Here is a 7021-nt window from a genome sequence, read left to right as displayed (position 1 = left end):
AGCTGAGACTCCAGACAGGATTCAAAGAGGAGTTTTACCATCTCTTCTCTGGGTTTTATGGAGACTTACTGTACCCTTCTGTGTTAGCCTTCTAAGGCACTGTGTCAACCTTAAAAGGGCACCAGAAAGGGCAATATGTATACAGTTTAAAATGTCTCGTTATACAAAGCTTCTAATGGCGACACCTTCCCCACCCCTTACTCACTTCGATGCCTACTCCTCTGAGACAATTGTTGGCAACTCTTCTATAGTTATTTTTCTGAAATTTACCTAATGACATGCTCATACTATCATTATTTATCTTTTCAGCTTTGCTTATTCACTTCCTCCCATAGAAGATGAGAATTTAGATTTCTTTTTCTTTTCTTTTCTTTTTTTTTTTGGTGGTACATGCTCCTAGTGGGAACCGAACCTGGGACTCTCTGGTCCACAGGCCAATGCTCAACCGTTGAGCCAAACTGGCCAGGGCAAAAAACAATTGACAAACTTTTTTTTTTTTTTTTTGTACATGCCCCTAGCGGGAACCGAACTCCGAACTCTCTGGTTGGAAGGCCAACTCTCCAACCGCTGAGCCAAACCAGCCAGGGATAGATTTCTTTTTCTATATTCTTTCCCTCTCCATGCCCCATACTGAAATCTGCCAGCGCCTTCATCTCGGAGTTGTCAGTCTCCAGAGCTGTGAGAAATACATTTCTGTTGCTTTTAAGCCACCCAGTCTGTGGTAAGCTGCACTGACTAAGAGTCACCATCTTGAACATTGATGGTTGGCATGCCAGAGGGAAAAAGAATCAGAGGAGTCTCAAGGCAGCAAATAAATGAATGCTTCAGGCATGAAGTGATAAGTATCCTTTCTGCTCAAACTCACTGGCCACACTCAGCTATATAGGAGGGCCAGGAAATAAAATCCTTTCTCAGAAGGCAGAAAGCCAGGAATATGTAGTGAAGAGCATTATTTGTCTATTAGTCGCTGTGTGCCAAGAGCTATTCTAAACATATTACAGGCAGCCCTGGCCAGTGTGGCTCAGTTGGTTGGGTATAGTCCAGTGGACCAAAAGGTTGCAGGTTCGATTCCAAGTCAGGGCTTGATCCCCTGTAAGGGGTGTGCAGGAGGCAGACTATCAATGGTCCACTATCACATGGATGTTTCTCTTTCTCTCTCCCTCTCCATTCCTCTCTCTATAAAAATTAATACAAATAGCCTTGGCTAGTTTGGCTCAGCTGTTGAGCATCAGCCTGCGGACCAGAGAGTCCTGGGTTCGGTTCCCGCTAGGGGCACATATCATAAAAAAAAAAAAAAAAGTTAATATAAATATTTAAATAAGTAAAATATTACAGGTATTATCTCAGTTAAGCTTCACAACAATCCTATGAAATAGGTACCATTAATATCATCACAATCCCCATTTTATAGATGAAACAACTGGGGCACAGAAAGGTAAAGCAACCTGTTCAAAGTCGCACAGTCATTGGTGAAGGTGAGGGTTTAAACTGTCATTCTGGTCCCACAGTCTGTGTGCTTGACCACCGGACTTTATTAGTGGGAAAATCTGAGAAGTACTGCCATATATGATGGAGAGTCCCTAAAGGATTTAAAGCAGGAGGGTGTGATTCATTCAGATTTGCCATTTAGAAAGCTCTTTGCAAAGAATGGGGTGAAGGATTAATTTAACCACGGTTAGACTAAGGCAGGAAAGCTATTTGCATAGTGAAAGGAAGAAGAAATAGAGGACAGGGGGCTTGAACTAAGGCACAATTACTACAATTAACTGGGTAATATTGAGCTTCTGTTCTACTATTTCTTGAAATATGGTCATGCTAATACCTATCTTGATGTGTTGTTCCCGCCTCCCCCTCCAGGATTATAAAGGATAACATAAGCAAAAACTCTGACAATACTAAGGCTGGAATTGCTGGAATCACAGACACCTAGGTTAAAAATCCCAGCTCTACTATTCACTAGATGAATTTTATTATTCTAAGTCTCAGTTTGTTCTTTTATAAACTAGGTGTAAAGTAAGAAAAATTATTGCAAACTGGTGGCAGGTTGAGAAAATTAGCTTAGGAAGAAGGCAGAATTCCTTCTATAGAAAGAGCTGAGTTTAGGAAAAATACCTTAATGAATTTGTGTGTTTATTAAAGTCAATCCTCCTAGACATAGCTAAAAGAGAAGAGGTTTCAACAAAGAATTAAATTGTTTTGATTAATAAAGTAATAGAAAATTTTAATATTCTTCTGATGAGATTAAAGTTTCGGGGGAAGCCTGGTCTCGGGAGAAAGTGAAGAGCCGAAAGTTCTCACCAGAAATAAGATAATTGACAACCTGGTTTTACCAGCATCCCTGATCCATTAGTCAGTAATTTTAATTTTTTTAAATTGATTTGAGAGAGAGAGAGAGAGAGAGAGAGAGAGAATGAAACATTGTTTTGTTGTTCTACTTATTCATGTATTCATTGGTTGACTCTTTTTTTTTTTTTTTTTTTTAATTCTCACCTGAGGATATTTTTCTATTTATCTTCAGATAGAGTGGGAGGGAGAGAGAGAGGGAGAAAGTGGGAGAGAGAATATCGAAGTGAGAGGGCACATCCGCGGGTTGCCTCCCTTAGGACCCCGACCAGGCCGGGGGAGGACCAAAACTGAGGTACAATGTGCCCTTGATCGGAATCGAACCTATGACTCATGGGTCTGCGGGCCAACGCTCCAACTGCTGAGCCAAACTGGCCAGGGCCATTGGTTGACTCTTGTATGTGCCCTGACCAGGGATCAAACCCCAAACCTTGATGTTTCTGTATGACGCTATCCCCAGGCCAGGGCCGCCAGTGATCTGTACTTTTTTTTTTTAATCCTCACCTGAGGACATTTTTTCATTTTTTGTTCAGATAGAGTGGGAGGGAGAGAGAGAGAGAGAGAAACATCGACGTGAAAGGGACACATCGAGTGGCTGCCACCCGCACGACCAACCAGGGCCAGAGACAAACTGCAACTGAGGTACGCGCCCTTAGCGGGAACCAAACCCGGGTCTCTCTGGACTGCAGGCCGACGCTCTAACCGCTGAGCAAAACCAGCCAGGGCTTTACTTTTTTTTAGTGTTAATCCTCACCTGAGGACATTTTTTTTTATTGATTTTTTTTTTTTTAATTTTTAGAGAGAGTGGAAGGGAGGAAGGGGGAGAAAGAGAGAGAAAGAGACACATCAATTGGTTGCCTCCCCAACGAGCCCCATGGGGCTGGGGATAGAACCTGCAACCCAAGTACATGCCCTTGACCCATAATCAAACCCTCACAGTGCAGGGCTGACACTCTAACCATTGAGCCACACCAGCCTGGGCCACCTGTGATCTTTTAAAACCACAGATTGGATCATGTTGTTTCCTCTCTCCCGGTAAGTGCCTGATAGACAGAAGTGGCTCAGTAACAATTTGCTGAGTGAATGAATGAATACATTTGCCAGATGGAAATGGATCCCTAAGGAAAAGAACAGCCATAGAGAAATTCTCTGTAGCAAGGGTGGCTTTGGACAAGGATGTTTAATAATTGCAGTTGCCTATTCTGTGGTATGTTGTAACCACCCCTTCTATCTACACCACTCCTTCCAAATAACCTTCAGTAGATCAAAATTACAAGTAAACTACAGAACAACCATCATTCATAACTGCCTGACATTGAGCTGAATGGAAGTCCTACAACTATGAAATTAGAGAAGAATCAAGACTGGTAGGAGGGGTGGAGGCGCGGTAGGGAGGTTCCCACACCCACATGTGGCGGGTAAAAATTAGGACACTTTAGCTGTTAAGGTCCTCCCTGAGGAGTGAGGGGTCCCTGTCCCACTCCCACACCAGGCACCCAGCTCAGGGTTCCAGTGCCAGGAAGAGAAGTCCCCATAACTTCTGGCTGTAAAAACCAGTGAGAACTGAGGCTGAGGGAGGCTGAGGCTGCTGGAACCCCAGGCAGATCCTCTTAAAGGGCCCACACACAGACTTACTCAGTCCCGCTCCCTGTGAGCTACAGCGTGGGGGAGGCAGCTCAAAAGGCATCAGAGACATACGGGAAAGAACCGGGTTGTTTGGCATAGGGGGAGGGCTAGAGAGGCAGCTTTCTCCTGGACAGACATACTGTCAGAGGCCTTTGTTCCTTTGGTGAGCCCTTCCCCCACAGGGTCAGCAGAAGGCTGCTATATCTGAGACTCCAGCAACCAGGCTCACAGTTTGCTCCACCCTGGTGATTCTCTGACGCCCTGCCCCACCCAGCTTTCAGGCCCACCAAACTGTTCCAAGTGGCTTTACCATAGGAATGGCCTGTCTTGGCTCCTGTTTCAGATTTTCCTAAATGCTCTCAAAAAAGCAGCATCTAGCCCTGGCCAGTTTGGCTCAGCGGTTGAGCATAGGCCTGTGGACCAGAGAGTCCTGGGTTTGGTTCCCGCTAGGGGCACATACCACACACACACACACACACAAAAAGCAGCATCTAGCCTGGCCGGTTTGGCAGCGGTTAGAGCGTTGGCCCGCAGACCAGAAAGTCCAAGGTTCAGTTCCTACTAAGGGCATGTACCTCAGTTGCAGTTTGTCCCCGGACCCAGTTGGGGTCAGGTGGGTGGCAACCACTTAATGTGTGTCTCTCTCATGTCGATGTTTCTCTCTCTCTCTCTTCCTCCCTCTCTCCCTGAAAATAAATGCTCTATCTGAAAATAAATGCAAAAAAATGTACTCGGGTGAGGATTAAAAAAAAAAAAAAAGAAGAATTTACAGAGATTCAATAGTAGAGTAGGTAAAGCCAAGAAGCAAACCATCAATTTGGAATATAAGAAAGCAAAAAACACCCAATCAGAACAGCAAAAAGAAAAAAGAATTAAAAAAATGAGGATAGTGTAAGGAGCCTTTGGGACAACTTCAAACATGTTAACATTTGTATCATGGGGATGCCAGAAGGAGAAGAGAGAGAGCAAGAAATTGAAAATCTATTTGAAACAATAATGACAGAAAACTTTCCTAACTTGGTGAAGGAAACAGACATACAAGACCAGTAAGCACAGAGAGTCCTAAACAAGATGAACTCCAAGAGGCCCACACCAAGACACATCATCATCAAAATGCAAAAGGTTCAAGCCAAAGAGAATCTTTTTTTTTTTTTATCCTCACCCGAGGATATTTTTCCATTTTTTGTACAGATAGAGTGGGAGGGAGAGAGAGGAAGGGAGAGAAGAGAGAGAGAAACATCGACGTGAAGGGACACATCGAGTGGCTGCCACCCGCACGACCAACCAGGGCCGGGGACAAACTGCAACCGAAGTACGTGCCCTTAGCGGGAACCGAACCCGGGTCTCTCCGGACCGCAGGCCGACGCTCTAACCGCTGAGCCAAACTGGCCAGGGCCAAAGAGAATCTTAAAAGCAGCAAGAGAAAAGCAGTTTGTTACCTACAAGGGAGCTTCCATAAGACTGTCAGCTAATTTCTCAAAAGAAACTTTGCAGGCCAGAAGGGGGTGGCAAGAAATATTCAGAGTGATGAAAAGCAAGAACCTACAACCAAGATTACTCTATCCTGCAAAGCTATCATTTAGAATTGATGGACATATAAAGAGGTTTTCCAGACAAGAAAAAGCTAAAGGAGCTCATCACCACCAAGCCATTATTATATGAAATGTTGATGGGTCTTCTTGAAGAAAAAGAATATAAAAAATATGAACAAAAACAAAATGGCAATAAATACATATCTATTGACAATTGAATCTACAAACAAAATGAACAAGCAGAACAGAAACATTCTCATAGATACAGAGAACATTTTGTTGTTTGCCAGATGGGAGAGGGGTTGGGGGAATGGTTAAGAAAGGTGAAGGGATTAAGAAGTACAAATGGGTTGTTAGACTGACAAACCTCAAAGGGAAGGGAGGTGGTCAGGTTAGAAGAAATAAACCAAAGAACTTATATGCATAACCAATGGACACAGACAACAGTGTGGGGAAAGGCAGGAGGGGGTGGGAGTGGGGAGGAGGGGGTCAATAAGGGAAAAAGGAGGAACATCTGTAGTACATTAAACAATAAAGATAAGTTTAAAAAGCAAAACAAAACAAATAACCTTCAGTAAAAGTCTGCTGCACAAAACTGTACTATTTGGGGAGGATTTAAGGAATGAAACTAGAAAGTGTCTAAGCACCAGGCAAAAACAAATAAACAAACACACAAAACAAAGATGGCAATAACAAATAAACAAACACACAAAACAAAGATGGCAATAATCACAAGAAAGCTAATGTACAAGGGGAGCCTAGAATTCCTGGAAGTAGGCATTCCAAGTGAGAGGTGACCAGAAAATTTTGGGAGGATGTGGTGTTCCCTTATCCTGTGTTAGAAGCTTGGGCCCTTTTATGTTATTTATTTTTTAATCCTCACCCAAGGATATTTTTCTATTTATCATTAGGTAGAGTGAGAGGAAGGGAGAGAGAGGGAGAGAGGGGGGAGGAGAGAGAGTAACATCAATGTAAGAGGGACACATCAATTGATTGCCTCCTGTGCGACCCCAACCAGGGCCCAGGTACTGCTCTTGACTGGAATCGAACCCAGGACGCATTGGTCCGCAGGCCAACATTCCAACTGCTGAGCCAAACCAGCCAGGGCTGGGCCCTTTATTTTCAACAGAAGGAAAGAATAAGTGGGAGGTCTTTGGGGTATCCATAACCCCCAGGTTACATAGGGATGATAAGTATTTAACTCATAGAGATGGCTTGAGAATTATATTACAATAATTTCTGTAAAGAAATTAGCACAGCCCTGGCCGGTTTGGCTCAGCGGTTAGAGTGTTGGCCTGCGGCCCGGAGAGATCCGGGTTTGGTTCCGCTAAGGGCATTTACCTCGGTTGCAGTTTGTCCCCAGCCCTGGTTGGTTCGTGCGGGTGGCAGCCACTCAATGTGTCCCTTTCACGTCGATGTTTCTCTCTCTCTCCCTCCCCCTCCCACTCTATCTGAACAAAAAATGGAAAAAATGGATCTCTGGAGACTGTCAGGGAAGTGCTGCAGTTGTAGAGGGCGTC

At 44.1% G+C, this 7021-nt stretch overlaps 1 non-coding gene across 1 annotated transcript; it reads right to left on the bottom strand.

Annotated features, from left to right (window-relative positions):
- LOC118627425 lies at positions 1 to 122 on the bottom strand. The gene has a single exon (XR_004959168.1). It is a non-coding gene; the product is annotated as a small nucleolar RNA SNORA26 (small nucleolar RNA).
- Between the last annotated feature and the right edge of the window lie 6899 nt (positions 123 to 7021).

Source organism: Molossus molossus, unplaced genomic scaffold, assembly GCF_014108415.1.
Source record: "Molossus molossus isolate mMolMol1 unplaced genomic scaffold, mMolMol1.p scaffold_m16_p_12, whole genome shotgun sequence".
Taxonomy (NCBI): Eukaryota; Metazoa; Chordata; class Mammalia; order Chiroptera; family Molossidae; genus Molossus; species Molossus molossus.
Note: the sequence above shows the minus strand (reverse complement) of the source record. Positions and strands in the feature narration are given on the sequence as shown.